The sequence below is a fragment of the Patagioenas fasciata genome, chromosome 2 (genome assembly GCF_037038585.1).
Source record: "Patagioenas fasciata isolate bPatFas1 chromosome 2, bPatFas1.hap1, whole genome shotgun sequence".
Classification (NCBI taxonomy): Eukaryota; Metazoa; Chordata; class Aves; order Columbiformes; family Columbidae; genus Patagioenas; species Patagioenas fasciata.
In genome coordinates, this window is record NC_092521.1 from 76,574,353 (window position 1) to 76,592,803 (window position 18,451).

At 41.7% G+C, this 18,451-nt stretch overlaps 1 protein-coding gene across 11 annotated transcripts in view; it reads right to left on the minus strand.

The window, feature by feature from the left end:
* SEMA5A (semaphorin 5A) overlaps positions 1-18,451 on the minus strand; it is a 339,730-nt gene that overhangs the window by 237,343 nt on the left and 83,936 nt on the right. The window lies entirely within an intron of this gene.

Consider the following 18,451-nt stretch of genomic DNA (forward strand, 5'->3'; position numbering starts at 1 on the left):
GGTCTCTGACATAATTGTTTACATGTATCATCATGCTGTGAGAAAATTTTGAGACCAAAGAATTTTTTTCCTACTTAGCTGAACTCCTCTCACTGCATGTATCTCATGTGGTAAAAACGGAGGAAGGAAACACTCCCTTCTCCCAGTCAGAATACCCAAAGACAAGGTTAGGCTTTGAAGGAGATAGAAAGAAGGATGTGAAGCACTTCTCATAGTATATCTCAGAGAAAAACAGTCATGGTTTAAGTTAAATTAAGGGATTTAAATATATCAAATACATCGTGGGGAACTGCAAGTAGAAGCATACTTGCAACTACTCAGACAAGCGTCTTCAGAGACCCTAATCAGACAAGAGAACAGTAAACCAAGATAGCAAATAGAAACCTCATCATAAGTTCTACCATGGGAAAAAGACAAGCTTTAAGCCAGTTGAGTAACTGGGAGGAAAAGGAACTCACTATCCCCTTCATTACACGATGGTATGCACACAATGAGAAAGAAAAAAGGGTCTGGAGACTGCACCTAATACACTGCTAAAGTAAAAACAAAAATCCCCTACAAACAGAACACACACCTTCAACATGTACCCACAACATGAACAGATGAACAGACATCTGAGAAAAACCTTCACAACCAAATCCTTTTCCAAGAAATTTGTAGGGGTTACATTGCTCCCTACTGCACATCGTTGAATAAGGACTGCTGCTCAAGTTCCACCTCGGCCCGAGACACCGGCTGTACAAGTGAGACTGTGGAGGCAGCACCTGAGCTCCATCCCCACACAGCTCTGAAACTCTGCAACTGAGCGTCAGAGGTCTTAAAGCAGGCAAAGGAGTCTTTCAGGAAACAGGCCCTTCTCCTTACTGAAAGTGCAACTATTGCACCAAGAAGTGATGGTTAACCCGGAGTGGCAGACACAAAAGCCAAGAGAACCCTAACCATGAAAAGTTTCGGCTAGTTTCCTTGATTTCTGTATAATTTCCATATTAATATCTCTCTTAACAGTGAAACATAACAGTCAAGTTGAAACTCTTCAAAACATATCTATAATAGTGACACTGCCCATCTTTTTAACTATTGCTATACATTTGAGAAACAGCACATTAACTTATATTACTTGTATAGTTTTTCTAGCATAGACATTTAATAAGACTTCTGACAAATTGCATTTTACAAGATTGTAAAATAACCTGAAGAGGCAAAAAGAAAAAAAAAAGATAATTATAAATTGTAATGTATTTCAATATATTATTTCTATATTTTTGTTTCTTTATTTTATTTCAGGGATGGGATGTCATTCAAAGGAACCTGGACAAGCTCAAGAAGTGGGCCCATGCAAACCTCATGAGGTTCAACAAGGCCAATTGCAAGGTCCTTCATCTTGGTTGGGGCAACCTCCAGTATCAATACAGGCTGGCAGATGAAGAGATTGAGAACAGCCCTGTGGAAAAGGACTTGGAGGTACCAGTGGATGACAGATTGGATATGAGCCAGCAATCTGCGCTTGCAGCCCAGAAGGGCAATAGTATCTTGGGCTGCATCAAAAAGAGTGTGGCCAGCAGGTCAAGGGAGGTGATTCTGCCCCTCTGCTCTGCTGTGGTGAGACCCCACCTGGAGTCCTGCATCCAGCTCTGGAGCCCTCAGTACAGGAAAGACATGGACCTGTTGGAGAGGGGGCAGAGGAGGGTCACCAAGATGACCTTACTGCAGACTTTCAGTTCTTAAGCCTATAAGAAAGATGGGGACAGACTTTTTTGCAGGGTTTTTTTTAACAGAACAAGAAATAATGATTTTAACCTAAAGAATGGGAGATTCAAACTAGACATGAAGAAGAAATACTTTACAATAAGGATGGTAAAACTTTGGCACAGATTGCCCAGAGAAGTGGTAGATGTCCCATCCCTGGAGATATTCAAGGCCAGGCCAGACAGGGCCTTGAGCAACTGAGCAACTAGAGCAATCTGATCTAGTTGAAGATGTCCCTGCTCATTGCAGCGGGTTGGAATAGATGACCTTTGAAGGTACTTTCCAACCCAAAGTATTCTATGATTCTATATGTAAAGGGTCTCATGCAGTTTTTCTCTCCCTCTCTCTTTTTTTTTTTTTTTTTTAATCTAGCATGCCTAGAAAAAACATAAAGAAGAATGAGACCCATGAGGTAAAAGTATTATTTTTTTACAAACATAGTATTGAATTTCTCCATCAACAGTATTTGGAGTGGAAAAAAAAAACAGCAATTCAAGATTTTCTGTTTTAGCTGAGCCAACAAAAGATATCTATTGCTAAAGAGAAAAAGTGTCAACAGCTAAGCATGCAAGGCATCTAACTGTTACTGGTAGGTCCAAGAAGATGCTTTTAGAGACTATTCCCTCCAGGCACTGAAGTCATATATTTCAAACGAAATAATCAGGATGTCAATTTTTCTGCATTGGTTAGAATGTGTCATGTTGGAAGTACAATTTACATCTGTATTGTTATATAAATGACATTTTATTTTCTTTGATTACCATAATCTGCTGTACAAAAAAGAGAGTTTCCACACTAACTGCAGCTGTACAGAGGCAAAGATGCTTCCAAATAATTATCTTTGCTGATTCTGAAGGTGACAGTTTAACTGCAATTTCAGTGAATGATGAAGTGAACTTATGTCACCATGAGTATGAAAACAGCAGAGCCTGGCATAGTTAAAAGATGTCAGTTGCAGAGCTGGTTCTGTGTACATGCATCCACAAGCAGGTCTGGGATTTCTTAACATGCTTACCAGTATCTACTCCACAGACACCGCTCATTTAATTTGCTGTGGGAGACTCATCACCCTTTCCCTGGGTGCTTCACTCCACTTCTTGGTTTGCAGAACAGCAAAAGTCTGACAAAAAATTTACTCATGCTAACTACTCCAGAATGCATGCACCTTTGTGTACAAGCATAAACCCGAAAATAACTATTTGTCTAATGAAACAGAACATACATTGTATGAGTTCATCAGAAGAAAATTATGAGTCCAAAAAAAGATGTTTTTCCATATTGCTACTGTACACTCTTTAACATAGTAATAATTATTCCATCTTTGGTCACATCAGTTTTATTAAAAATACCTAGTTTGTCTGCTGTACCGCTAGTGGCACCTTTTTACAATTTATTAAAAAAATAGAACACTTGCTTGCTGCTGTAACTAATGAGCAGACAGGGATAATTGTTTCCTCTTTATCAAAAAAGCCCAAGCTGCCATGTGTTGCTAGTGAGCATACAGACAAATCAGGAAAGAGGGTATCAGCAGTCATACGGTCATAAAACTGGAAAACATGGACACCGCCAGGATGCAGCTCAGTGTCTTTTTCTGTAATGGCTCTTGATTTTTTAAAGCCAAACTACTCAAATTCATGCAAATAATTTCAGACGAAGATTGCTGGAGAAAGGAATATGTAAAAAGGGCCCTGTCATCACATCTACCAAAAAAAAAATTGCTGAATTCTCAGGCAATGTATGCTCTTCGAATTACCAGTCCTGGCAACACCACTGGTGACAAGGCCTGGAGCCCATAAGGAAAAAGGAATGGAGGCGAGAGGTGGGGGAGACAGGCAGGAGAGTGAGCAACAAGAGGAATTCACACAGTCACAGAATAAAAGTGTTCCGCTCTCCTCCAGTGAAAAATGTGAATGTTTTGTATCAAAGGCATTCACTTTTTTCAGAAATGGACTGTGACTTTTTTCCTCAGTCATCCCTCTCCTAATAATATATAGACACAAAGTGAATAAGTATCAAAACTCAATCAATTTTTTTTACTATAGTAATTAAGTCTGTTCCCCTGTCAAATGAACAAATAAAAAGCTATCTCTTTATAACATGATTACTTTGAAACACACCCCTTATTTAATATACCTTTAGCATAACAATTTGTATATCACTCAGATACACAATTAGATTAGAGCAAGAATTCAAAGATCGCCTCATTAAATATCAAGATGAGACTGGAGGCTATAGAGCTTCTCCAGTGAAAAAATACAGCCGTACACGACTGTGTCTCATCACTGGACCTAGCAATGCAGACTGTTTCCTACACAGCCGAGTAGCATATTCTAGTTTGTATTCTCATAAAGTGAGAGTCAGCTTCAATTAACAAACTGATTACCAAGTTGCTTCAACTTTTTTTAAATATTGCCATTCATTTCTTCAGTGGCATGAATTTTAAGATCTGCAAGAGGCAGTCACTCATCAGCTGTCATTGACTAAGGCAGTCAAAAAATCAGTCCTTAAATTCATAGTGACATTCTGCCAAAAGCCTGCTAATATCTGTAGCTGATGGTGACAACTCACAAAAGAAGCATCTGCCATCAAAGCTAGTTCTCCGGTGCTGCTCAAAGAGCTGTGATACTTGTGATTTCCACAAAGGAAGCACTGCTTCAAGAACAGCGGTCTGCATGAAGCAAGAAATTTGTAATAACACTTCAGATCTCATTTATCATGTCATGGGCATGTCTTCCTTGAGCAAGCGCCAGCCAACCCAGAAGGTCCACAGAGAAGAGCTCCACAAGCATCTTAAAAATAAGAATAAAAGCAGTCAAATCCACGCAGCCTAGGTCCAAGTTCCAGCAAAATCTCAGCCCTTTTTTCAAATCCCTGTTTCTCTTAGTTATCCCTTAGCTCCTCAGCCTTTTTGGTATCCTCCCAAGCCCCACATTCCCACCTCTCATTTCCTTCCTCCCACAGCCAGTCTGCTGGTCCAGTCACCAGTGTACTTTCCCCCATGCACTGCTTGAGACATGCACTGAACTGTGATCCTCAGTCTGGCCATCTGAAGTCAGTCTGAGGTGGTGGAAGGAGAGACTTCCCTTCTCAGACAGACTATAAAGCCAGCACAGTTTTTCCCTTACAAAACAACTTTAATGAGAAACAAAATGGTAATCATTGTTTGCAAACAAAGGCCTGAAAAGCAGAGAAAGTTGGAAAGGGGAAGTTTAACAGCCAAAGGAAAGGCATGAATGAGAGAAAATGAGTGAGGAGAGGGCAGAAGTGTAAGCTAGTGTAGGAAAAGCAAATGAAGAGGGAAGAACCAGAGCAATTCAGGAATCTACACACACATCCTTGCATTTTATCTTCTCCTTTCTCTCCATACCACACTTGCCTGATGCCTTTTCCAGTTGGTACTATTTACCAGCAAACCACACACATTTTCTTCTGGCTCAAAACATGGTCAACACCATCAACACGGCACATAACTCAAGTTGTTCTGTAGTAAAAAATATACTTTCAGGTGTTGTGACTAATAGTAGTTCAGTAGACAGTCTGTACCACAGTATCCTCTTGATTTTAAAAGATGACGTAGCTTCAAAATGTGATTGGACAGATCCTCAGGAAAAGGATCCACAGATGGTTATAAAATACCTAAACACACCCATTTTGCAGTGTGAGATTCAGGAACTTCCTGAACCTGGTACTGCAACAAAACATCCCACTAGTTGCTTCCTAGGGTCCTACTCTTTTCTAAAGACATGTGCTCTTTGCTTCTGACAGAGACCAGATGCTGGTCTGGAGGCGCCCCTGACCAAGCACTTGTTCCCATCTTCCACAAAGATCTGAGCTCTGCACTGCACGACATTTTATTCTCTTGTTTTGCCCATACAGTACATGTGAGTCTGTATGAGTTATTCATAAGGCCTAGTGAAAAATGAACAAATGCATCTGACTGTAAGACAAGCAAAATCCATTGCACGGCTTTTTACAAAGTACGTACTACAGTACATGACTTATGACCACAAAGAAACAGCATCCAGAATAGCAACTCCATGGCAATATTTTTCTCACCCATCTAGTATGAAGCCCTACAGTTTGGAAACTGATCTGTTTCCTGGTTGACAGCTGAGTCAGCAAAGACCTCAATTTCAACAGAATCATATAGTCATTAACTGGACTTCCTTACAAGCTGTCACAAAATATAACATAAACTACATTTCAGAAGTTTCTTTCAATTTGTTGAGCAATACTGTTAGGGGGCCTTAAAAATATGCTTTCCAAATATTCCTGGTACACTCTTGAGAGATAAAATTTAATATAAAAAGTTGTGGACAACATGTACTTTCAGAGACCTAATAATGGTGCCCCTGAATGAAGATGCTATACTGCATATTTCTACATCTCAGTAAATGAAAATTATTTGTGAAAAATCTTATTTACCTATTAAACTTGAGTAAGATAAAAGTATGCTAGTGTGGTGTGTTGACTGTGGCTGGACACCTGGTGCTCACCAAAGCTGCTCTTTCACTCCCTATCCTCAGCTGGAAAGTGAAGACAAAATATAATGAAAGGTTCATGGGTTGAGGTAAGGACATGGAGGGCACTCACCTCACAGGCAAAACAGACTCAACTCAGGAAAATTAATTTCATTTATTACTAATTAAATTCAGAGTAGAGTAATGGGATATAAAACAAAATATTAAAACACCTTTCCCCCACCCCTCCTTCTTCCCAGGTCCAACTAGACCTCTTCCCCGTAAGTGGTGCAGGAGAATGGGGGTTGTGGTCAGTTCATCATACATTGTCTCTGTTGCTTCTTACTCCTCAGGGGGAGGACTCCTCACACTCTTCCCCTGCTCCAGTGTGGGGTCCCTCCCACAGAAGACAGTTCTCCATGAACTTCTCTGATGTGAGTCCTTACCATGGGCTGCAGTTCTTCATGAACTGCTCCAGTGTGGGTCCCTTCCACAGGGTGCAGTCCTTCAGGAATAGACTGCTTCAGCATGGGTCCTCCATGGGGTCACAGGTCCTGCTAACAAACCTGCTCCAGCCTGGGCTTCTCTCCCCATGGGGCCACGGGTCCTGCCAGAAGCCAAATCCAGTGTGGGTTTCCCACAGGGTCCCAGCCTCCTTCAAGCATCCCCTGCTGCAGTGTGGGATCCTCCCTGGACTGCAGGTGGAGATCTGCTCCACTATGGACCTCCATGGGCTGCAGGGGACAGCCGGCCTCACCATGGTCTGCACCACAGGCTGCAGGGGAATCTCTGCTCTGGCACCTGGAGCATCTTCTCCTTCTTCACTGGCCTTGGTGTCTGTAGAGCTGTTTCTTTCACATATTCTCACTCCTCTCTCTGCTGCTGCTGTTGCCCGGTTTATTTTTTCCCCTTCTTAACTATGTTATCCCAGAAGTGCTACCGCCTTCACTGATGGGGTCAACCTCAGCCAGCAGTGGACCCATCTTGGAGCTGTCTGGCACTGGCTCTGTCAGACATGGGGGAAGCTTCTGGCAGCTTAAAGTAAAGCTGTGACTATTACTTTCCCTTAACAATGTGCTGAAACTTCACTATATAAAAGACAAAAAGTGCTCTCACATTACAAAAGCTCATGCTATGAAAGCTGGCCACATGTCTTGCTTCTACTGTGACCTCTACCCAAATTGAAGCACGAGACAGGATGGGAGAAGGAAGACATGCTCTAGTTTAGGATGCTTTTCATCTTCTTCTTTTCCCTTCACATTATTATAATCTATCTTGTACTGGGACTATGATTAAAAAAATGGAACAAAGGCAGTAGTTTAGGACTGGGAGGAGGTCCATGCGACAGAGCAGCAGAAGATTATGCACTGAGATAACCCCAGGAAAAAGTTTAGCTAGGAAGAGAGAAATTTTATCAGCTGAGAAGAGAAGGAAAAAGATGAAGTTTAGAGGTAGATGAAAAATCTGTGTAAAATCTTGAAGATGTATAAAAAGCAGTTTTGAGTGACAGCACGGTTAATGGAAGCAGGTAAAAAAGAGGTAATATGAAAGTTTAACTGTTGCATTCTGTATAAATTGGGAAGAGGCAACACAGAGACTGGAGTCATACATGTTTAATTATTAAGATCATCACATCACATATTATCGCTGCAGTCATCTGATCATACTTTTTCATATTTTTAAATTGTACAGGAAATCATGCTAAAATTTGTACATGAATGTGAGAGAAAGCAGAAAGAAGACAGTGATATAGTAACTTCAAATACCTGGATCTTAAAATAAATTATATTCAGCTGAGAACAGTTCTCTACCATTTTGTATGTACTTGATAGTACTTGGAATTTAGCATTCCTAAGGACTTAATATAATACATTTTTAAATGTGAATCGCCAATCCAAAGGACAAAATTGTACTGCTAAAACAAAACTATTAGTGGATATTCTGCACATTAATACTAGGCAAACTTCCAAAATAAAGATTATATTTAAGTAGTCACTAAAAATAACTGCTGGATGAGCTCCAAAATGTCATGAAATGACCACTGTGAGAGCTTGCTTCAGTCAAATAATACAGGCAAATATTTAGTTCACTTGGTGGGTTCAGTCCTGCAGTTCTTTGGTACAGTTTTAACAGGCAATGGTTATTAAGCACATTTCAGCAAATGCATAGCAGTCACAGGTTTGACAACCAAAATACCGGGGAGGAGAATACACTTTTGTATGTCAAATCCACTCACCCCCATGCCCTCATTTGCAAATGCATTTCAGACTCCCACTTCCTCGCAACTCCTAGCTGATTACCACCTTTTGATTTGTTTTTTCCCATCAATAACCAACATAGTCTCTATTTAAAGCAACAGCTTAAGTGACCGCAAGGTTTCACAAACTGATATAAAGAAAAGGCAGAGGTGATGCAGTTCAGCACTCACATCCCACATGACCATGATGGAGCACTTCTGCTTCCCACCTTTTTATTTATACGTAGTTTTTCTATCAAGGTAAGCACTCAAAACACCCACTCATGTCACCAAGCTACTGGATTCCTCCTTCAGTTATTGGATAAGCAGTAGAGAGAGTGTCCTACAGAAAATGCTTAGGTGGCCTGAGACATCCAACGTCTCTGCACTGATTATACAAAATGCCTGGAGTAAGCAGGCTACTACCTCGCTTGCCCTTCTCTTTAACATCTACCACTGCAAACAAGACAATTTAGATTTTTTTACAAATCAGCAAAAGTTTTCCCACATACTTACCAAGATTTAATACACAAATGAAAGCACTGCTTAATGTTCCTTCTAATCCCATGATTATAGGCAATAGGACCCAAAAGGGACCCACCAATCCACATGACACTTTTCTGTAACAGATTTTGCATTTAGATCTCTGATTCAATTGAGAACTGCAATGGGAAGATCACATAACTCCATTCTGTGCCATATTCAGTTGTGTTAATATGCAAATAATTCAGAGACATCATACAGACATGCTTCTTTTAAATTAGGAACATTAAATGTGTGGCTAACCAAGCCAGCTTTTAAAGATGCCCATCAGAAACACAGGAAACCCCGACAAAGCTATCAGAATCCTGGAATAAGAAGTCTTAAGGGAAAATCTGTTGGATCTTTCTGACAGTTCATCTACCTTTCGTTAGTTTTCCTCTAAATCCTGAATCCAGATACAGATAATTTACACTTTCTGTGAAAGATCAAGTCAACAAATCTTTTCCTAAAATAAATCAGGTAAAATTAAAAATAATGGAAGATGCAAAGATTTTTACAGATCATTCTAAAGCTAAAATGTCTAGTCTATCAAAGTCTTCGAAAACAAAAGGCAAGGTTCAAGAAGAATACAAAGCTTATACTTATAACCTCAGGGTTTCACACATTTGAGAAACACCCCCTGCACATAACTGAACTTCCTGTCAATATAACGTTGCTTACTTTTTGCTAGATCCTAAGATATGGTATGATAGGAAAAAAAAAATCCTTCTAAAGAGAATAAATCATAGTTGTATTTTCTTCTGCCAACATTGTTGTTAAAAAAATAAGTTATATTTTTAAGTCTGTTTATAACTACTAAAACTTGACACAACAGAAATATGCTATCTAGTGGAATGCACCCAATGAAGCTGTCAAACAATTAATAAGGAGATGTCAAATAACCTAAGGTTAAATGAGGAATGGCTGTTGACATATTTGTTTCAATACATAGAAGCCTCTTGTGGATTTCCTTTAGAGAATACATTGTGATGCTTTGTGTATTTGTGTCTCAATAAAAGAAATATACTCTGTTTTCCTGCATCTGAAATATCCTCTTTAAAAGTTATTTTAACTTACATTTCCATGTTTTATCTAATTGTTAATGATAATGCTCTTTTTAATTATTTCCATTTAAGACCTTTCAGGAAAAATCTATTCTGTAAGGTTATTTCACAAACTAATAATGTTGTGAAATCCAATTTGTTTGGTGACATCTTTCCCAATGGCTTCTCAGTAGCTGACAGTTTCCATCAGTCAAAGACTAAATTACATGAAGTGTCACTGACGTCTCCATCATATCCAAAATCACTTTAGACTTCTGTACCTTTGTAGTGTCATTTTTCATTTAGCACTTTGGAATCTTATAAGAAAACACTATGTATGCATAGATTACATACATGGAAACATATGTTAGACTCCTCCTTTTGAGGAATCTAAGATTCCAAAAGTGTTAAAGTCATCTTGAGCTTATAAATAGGAACATGTAGGACAATTATGTCTTCCCTTAGATTTTTCTAAAAATAAAGGCACTGTTTCAGCTTTCTTAGGCTGTTCTGCTTGCATTCAAATTTTCTAGTACCCCCACAGGTGCTTCAGGGGAAACTTCCTGACCATCCCCACATTTTATGCCACACAATACACTCACCAGTGTCACAGCAATAGTCTGTGGAAAACCTCTGTCCCCACTGGGCCAGCTCTCCAGCACACCACCAAGAAAAGCAGGACAACCTGCAGTCAGAACATCCTTAGCTAGTGTTGCCTCAGACTACCAAGATCCATACCCAAAAGCCCTATAGTATGGCCTGTATGTCTTTTTGCAGTACTTTCTGTACTCCTTAAGACCCTTACCTATTGCATTCCTCAAAAAAAACAAATGAATACATGAGGGATTCCTTTCCTGTGATGAACAAATAACCACAGCACCAACACACTGACATGCTATGGCTGAATGGCATACACTTTGCTGGGAGGACCACATGCCCACTTAGACAACAGCCCACAACAATAAGCAAAAGCATTTCCCCAGGTAGACTAGTATATCCTCCACTTCACTTTGCTGGCCTGCCCCTCAGTCTTTTAAGTGCTGCTTCATCAGATCCTTTAGAAGCATCTTCACACTGACAACTGAGGCTTGCACTGGGATTTTCACTGGTTCTCATCTCTTTTTCATCACAGAGCCTTGGCAGGTAATGACAGGACCACTCAGTGCCCATCATTTAGGTTACATGGCAGAGTCACACTACATAACACATGCGAAGTAAATAAGAAATCTAGAAAGTTGTATTAAAGATGCTGCAGATGATTGTAGAATAGCCCACTCCTTCATGATGTGTCCCAAGACAGGTAAACAGCTCTCCTACTGCGTGACCACTGCCTTCCACTATGCCCTATGGAACAGTGGAGTAAGGGTATGTAATAGCCCCCCTACAAATCAAGGAATATTGACACATCTGCCCTTAGCTCTCCAGTCACTGCAGAGCTCAGTGCCTGTTCTTTCTGAGGTAACCAAAACCCTCTTTGACCAGCAGGAGAGGGTATTAATTTAAACACAAATAAAACACTAGAACACTACCTTTCCTTTCTTGTATTTGTTTTTATTTATTTCCTCAGTCTGACAGTGGTACTAAGTATGCTCTTATTTCCCACAATCTCCACCTTTACTGCTCTTCTGTAATCCCTTTGCAGTTTCAATTTCCAGGGCTGTCAATCTTGCATGTTTTCCAGGAATGGATTCCACCATATTTTATTAAGATGCAGCTTGAAGCTGAGTGAAAAATAATCCAACCTGCTTGCAGTGGCCTTGCAGAAATAGCCTCCAGAACAAATAGATTATACATACTATATTAATGCACACATTGCAAGTAAAAATATCTGTGTCACAAGGACAAAAAAAAAAAAAAACACACCACACTACACCAGACCCGGATTAATAGGGACAATTCACAGGGCCTCAAAACAGTCCCCTTTCCTACCAATTCTTTTGACATTTTCAATGATCAAGGTAAGAGAGAGTAACCCATGAGACTTCAGGCAATTGAAAGGCATCTGGATTACTTAAAGGCAGCATATCTATTCCAAGAATTGTAACCTGGGGGAGGACAGTTGTGCCGGTGTGGGGCACATTGAACATTATTCCTAACTAGACTTTAAAGCCAAAGGAAAAAAAAAATAACAGAAGAGATTGTATTTATAAATCAAAGACCATTTAGTTTCACACCATGTGTTAAATCCCTGCTTCTAGATGCCATTAATCTCACAGATTTAACAAAAGGCTTTAATGGGAAGAGTCTCATTCTCTGTAGCAAGAAACAAAGGGTCTTTCCATTAGACACAACGACCTCATCCATCCCTCTCTGATCTCCTTCACCTCATACGCAGAGTCAAGTACCGTGCAATTCATCACTCCAGTACAAAGCTGTCTGCAGCTCAGTGGTCCCACTTTTTTACATACCAGACACTGAGATTCTGAAAGATAATGAAGCTCCTTCATTCCACTCTGAAATTGCTATTGCTGTTTTGAAGTAGGTTCCTTTTGACAAAGAACAACAACTACCACTAACGAGCCTTTCATTGTTATGCTTCATTTGTTAAAATTCTCTCAGCCTGGCACAGAGGGAAACCTCCCACCACTTCACACACAATGCAAGGAAGACACCAGAAAAGTTAGAACAGCCATGAGGAAGAACTGTCCTTCACAGATGGATAAACTGGAAGAATTAGGTGGGTAGAGAAATGGCTGACCTAAGCAATACCTTTAATTGGTAATGACCTATGGAGTGCTTCTCTTCTTTTTTCCCTTGTAACTGCTCTTATTCTGCAATTCCTCTACATTTATCCCTTGTATCCCCTCTTCCTGCAAGAAAATATTCTTTCCTTAGGACTCTGTACATAACTATTTGAAATATTCATGGGCTCATTTGGAGAGCTTTAAACTAGGCTCGAAGGGGGATGGGGTTGTAGTTGGGCTTGCCCCAGTGGTGCAGCATTCTAAAACAGATGAGGACCGGGTGGCCTCCTGTGCCCCTAGGGAGAAATTGGTGTGCTCTGCTCGCTCCCTGAAATGCCTGTACACCAATGCACGCAGCACGGGGAATAAGCAGGAGGAGTTAGAATCCTATGTTCGGTCGGGAGATTATGATCTGGTGGCAATTACAGAAACGTGGTGGGACAGTTCACACGACTGGAATGTGGTCATGGATGGCTATGCCCTTTTCAGGAAAGACAGGCCAGCCAGGCGTGGTGGTGGAGTTGCTCTCTATGTGAGAGAGCAACTGCAATGTACTAAATTCTGCCCAGGAGCGGATGAGGAACGAGTTGAGAGTGTATGGGTCAGGATCAAGGGACAGGCTGGCAGGGGTGATACTGTTGTAGGTGTCTATTACAGGCCACCAGATCAGACTGAGGAAGTGGATGAGGCCTTCTATGCGCAGCTGAGAGTGGCCTCACAGTCACAGGCCCTGGTTGTTGTGGGTGATTTTAACTTCCCTGATGTTTGCTGGAAGGACCATTCAGCCAGCCAGCCACAGTCCAGGAGGTTCCTCCAGTGCATGGATGATAACTTCCTCATGCAGATGGTGGAGGAGCCGACTAGGAGAGGTACACTGCTGGATCTCATCCTCACAAACAAAGAGGGTCTGGTCGAAGCAGTAAAGGTTGTGGGCTGCCTGGGTTGCAGTGACCACGAGATGGTGGAGTTCAGCATCTCGTGTGGCAGGAACAGAACAGCAAGAGAATTGCAACCCTGGACTTTGGCAGGGCTAACTTCGGCCTTTTCAAGCAATTGCTGGGGGAAATCCCATGGGCAAGACTGCTTGAAGGAAAAGGGGCCCAAGAGAGCTGGATTGCATTCAGAGATTGCTTCTTCCATGCTCAGGATCAGAGCATCCCCACACCTAGGAAGTCAAGGAAGGGAGCCAGAAGGCCTGCGTGGTTGAATAGGGATCTGTTGGGTATGCTCAAGCAGAAGAGGCGAATTTACAGGTCATGGAAGCAGGGACTGGCCACTTGGGAGGAATATAAGGCTGCTGTTAGAGGATGCAGGAAGGCAGCTAGGGTAGCCAAGGCCTCCTTAGAATTACAGCTGGCGAGAGGGGTCAAGGACAGCAAAAAGAACTTTTTCAAATACATAGCAGATAAAACTAATACCAGAGGCAATGTAGGCCCACTGATGAATGAGGTGGGTGCCCTGGTGGCAGAAGACACAGAGAAGGCAGAATTGCTGAATGCCTTCTTTGCCTCTGTCTACTCCGCTGGAGGCTGTCCTGGGGAACCCTGTACCCCTGAGACCCTGGATGAAGCCAGGTTAATGGAGGAGTTTGCTTTAGTCGATGAGGACTGGGTTAGGGAACAATTAAATAGTCTGGACGTCCATAAATCCATGGGTCCAGATGGGATGCATCCGCGGGTGCTGAGGGAGCTGGCTGAAGTCATTGCTAGACCGCTCTCCATCATTTTTGCCAAGTCTTGGGAAACGGGAGAGGTGCCCGAGGATTGGAGGAAAGCAAATGTCACTCCACTCTTCAAAAAGGGCAAGAAGGAGGACCCGGGTAATTATAGACTGGTCAGCCTCACCTCTGTCCCTGGGAAAGTAATGGAACAGCTTATCCTTGGTGTCATCTCAAGGCACATCAGGGATAAGAGGGTCTTTAGGGGCAGTCAGCATGGCTTTACCAAGGGTAAGTCATGCTTGACCAACCTCATAGCCTTTTATGAGAATGTAACAAGGTGGATGGATGATGGCAGAGTGGTGGATGTGGTCTACCTTGACTTCAGTAAAGCCTTTGACACAGTCTCTCACAGCATCCTCACAGCTAAATTGAGGAGGTGTGGTCTAGACAATAGAGTAGTGAGGTGGGTTGTAAACTGGCTTAAAGAGAGAAGCCAGAGAGTGGTGGTCAATGGTGCGGAGTCCAGCTGGAGGCCAGTATCTAGTGGAGTGCCTCAGGGGTCAGTACTGGGGCCAATATTATTCAGTATATTCATTAACGATTTAGACGAGGGAACTGAGTGTACTATCAGCAAGTTTGCTGATGACACTAAGCTGAGAGGAGTTGCTGACACGCCAGAAGGCTGTGCTGCCATCCAGCGGGACCTGGACAGGCTGGAGAGTTGGGTGGGGGATAACCTGATGGAATTTAACAAGGGAAAGTGTAGAGTCCTGCATCTGGGCAGGAACAACCCCAGGTTCCAGTATAGGTTGGGGAATGACCTATTAGAGAGCAGCGTAGGGGAAAGGGACCTGGGGGTCCTGGTGGACAACAGGATGACCATGAGCCAGCACTGTGCCCTTGTGGCCAGGAAGGCTAATGGCATCCTTGGGTGTATTACAAGGGGGGTGGTCAGTAGATCGAGAGAGGTCCTCCTTCCCCTCTACTCCGCCCTGGTGAGACCCCATCTGGAATATTGTGTCCAGTTCTGGGCCCCTCAGTTCAAGAAGGACAGGGAACTGCTGGAGAGGGTCCAGCGTAGGGCAACAAATATGATTAAGGGAGTGGAGCACCTCCCTTATGAAGAAAGGCTGAGGGAGCTGGGGCTCTTTAGTTTGGAGAAGAGGAGACTGAGGGGTGACCTTATTAATGTTTATAAATATATAAAGGGTGAGTGCCACGAGGATGGAGTCAGGCTCTTCTCAGTGGCAAACAATGATAGGACAAGGGGCAATGGGATCAAGCTGGAACACAAGAGGTTCCACTTAAATTTAAGAAAGAACTTCTTCTCAGTGAGGGTAACAGAGCACTGGAACAGGCTGCCCAGGGAGGTTGTGGAGTCTCCTTCCCTGGAGACATTCAAAGCCCGCCTGGACACATTCCTGTGCGACCTCACCTAGGCGTTCCTGCTCCAGCAGGGGGATTGGACTAGATGATCTTCTGAGGTCCCTTCCAATCCCAAACATACTGTGATACTGTGATACTGTGATCTTTTTGCAAATTTCGACCATATTATTTATAAATCCTTTCAGTCTCCATTTCAGCCAGTTTAGTCTCATTTTTGCTACTCTTTTAACAAAATTCATTTTTACCAAGAGCAACTACCCTCTCTAATCTAATGAAAAACCTTTATTCTCCCCTCCCATGTTTTCTGATTTCAATTCTCCTCGGAAAACTTTCCAGAGGAAGTACACATACTGGTATAGGAAATTTGAACACTCTTTCCTACTTGCATGGATCCATCTTAAGTCCATAAATCACTGACTGAAAACCAAAGACACTGCTGCTTTCATTCCCAGTATCTGCTTCTCTCTAACCTCCTAAAATCCTGTTAATTCTTAAGAACTTTCTTCAATAGTTTCTCATCCTTGCTTACCTCTTCCCATTCAAATCCTTTGGTTCAATGTACCTATTTTCCACTAACCTTCTCCCATGACACCCTCTCTTCCAGTAGCCTTATCTGTTTTGGCTATTTCAACTGCTATCATTATGCAACTCTGTCACTTTTAGCATTGCCCCCTTGATCCGCATAATACAACTCATACACTTTGCCTCTCAAGCTAATTCATAAACACAAAAGTACTCTTTTCTCATCCTCTTTGTCCTTTCATCTTGCTCATCTCTGCCTTTTAAGTCTACTGTACATAGAAGTGGGTGTCACTAGGACTTATGTAGTAAGAAAAGGTGTTTTGGTAATTCCTTGCTCTCTGACATGCAGTAGAGACTGTAGAGGGAACACAGTAAGTAAAAAAAAAAAAAAAAAAATCGGACAAAGAACGTAAGAATTGCAGAGCCGGCCAGCCCGGACGTTTAGCCCAAATTGGCTCAGACTAAATATCCAGCCTGACCCACTACCCCGTCCCCAGGAGCAGCCAAGAGAAGATGTCTAAGGGAACAGTGAAAACCAGAGCAGTTATAAAGAAATATTTTCTGCCACTCCCCCCAAAATACTTGCCACGTAGTTTTATACAATTTGCAGCTCAGTAACTTCCTTACTTTGAGGTAGTACCTTTGTCACCTTCTTTTTTTTTCCCTCCTCTTTTTCTTCCACCTCCTTTTCAAACTTTTTTCAGCAGCTCTTTATACATGTGTAGCATGCATAGCATCCTGTGGCAAGGAATTTCAGAACTGGCTTGCACACTATGCAAAGAAAAACTTACTTTCCTAGCTTTGAAACTGTTCCCTGTCTGTTTCACATGATACCTCTTCTAATACAAAAATAAGATGGCACTGAGTATTAATTTCCCATCCACACACTCCACAGTTCTTGTGTATAAACCTCTAACCTCAGCATGTGGCTGCTATCTCTTTTCCAGTCTGGAGACTCTCATCTAGCCTATTGTTCTTGCACAGAAGATATTCCACGGATTTCTTCTGCATCCTTCATTCTTGCTGGTCTTCTCTCAACCTTCTCCAGTTCTACTCCACTTGTTCTGAGAAAAGAACACCTGAACATCATACCATATTTAAGACATAAACAGACCACAGATTTAAAGAGTGGCCTAATGACATTTTGATGTCTCTCAGAGCAGCTCCTGATATAAATTTGCTTTTTGACTGCTAAGTATAGAGCTGATTTCTTCATTAGATTACTGATTCTAGTCCCGGGATCTCAAGCCAGCTCAAAATATTTTCCCATTACTGACCCTGAATTTCATCCACCATTTTAATGGCCACTTAATTTTACAAGCTTATTTTGCAATTTTTCATTCTGCCTCCTTTTCTTTTACCTTTTTTTTTTTTTTTTCGTCCTGAATAACTTAGTTTCAGAAGCAAACCTGGTCAGCACACTTCTGTTCCAAGCCACTTATGAAGATCCCCCTGGGCACTCAGAGATCTCTGTGGAAATCCACTGGTGCTTTCCAACACATTTTTCTCCAGGTGTTTTGTTTCTTACCATTTAAACAATTATTTACTCAGCTGGTAATCCTCCCCCTTAACCTGTGCCTGTTCAGTTCCTTTAAAAGTTTTTTTGAGAGGATTTTGAATACCTAGTGCTTTTTCAAAATTTAAGTAGAATAACACATCACAAAATCTCTTTCAACTGCATGCTGCTTATCTCCTTCAAAGGACCACAGCAGTTTATCAAGACTTGACTTCAAATCACAAAAATGTTGGCTGGAAGGGAGCTCCAGCCTGACCAACCAATAAAAGCCACAGTTGGTGAGGTCACCTGCAGCATTGTCACCTAAGACTTGAAAGCCTCCACCAGAAGAGATGCCACCCACAATACCACCAACCCTGAGTAACTTATTCCAGTGCTGCACCACACTTCTAGTGAAAAAAAAGTTGCCTACAATCACAACATTTAAATCTGTGTATGTTAACCCCCTGTTACACAGTATACCAGTACTAAGAACCTTAGTTTGATCACCTTTGTAAACAGCCTTCAAGTAGTTGAAGGCTAATATTAACCTATTTATAAATCTCCTCGTCATCAGGCATCTACACAGAAATCAATTCTTTTTCAACATATCCATCATACTTACCACAAGTCCTTTCTAAAACAGCCACTAATCCATTTTTTTAATTAATTCACTCAATTTAAACAATAGGCCCAT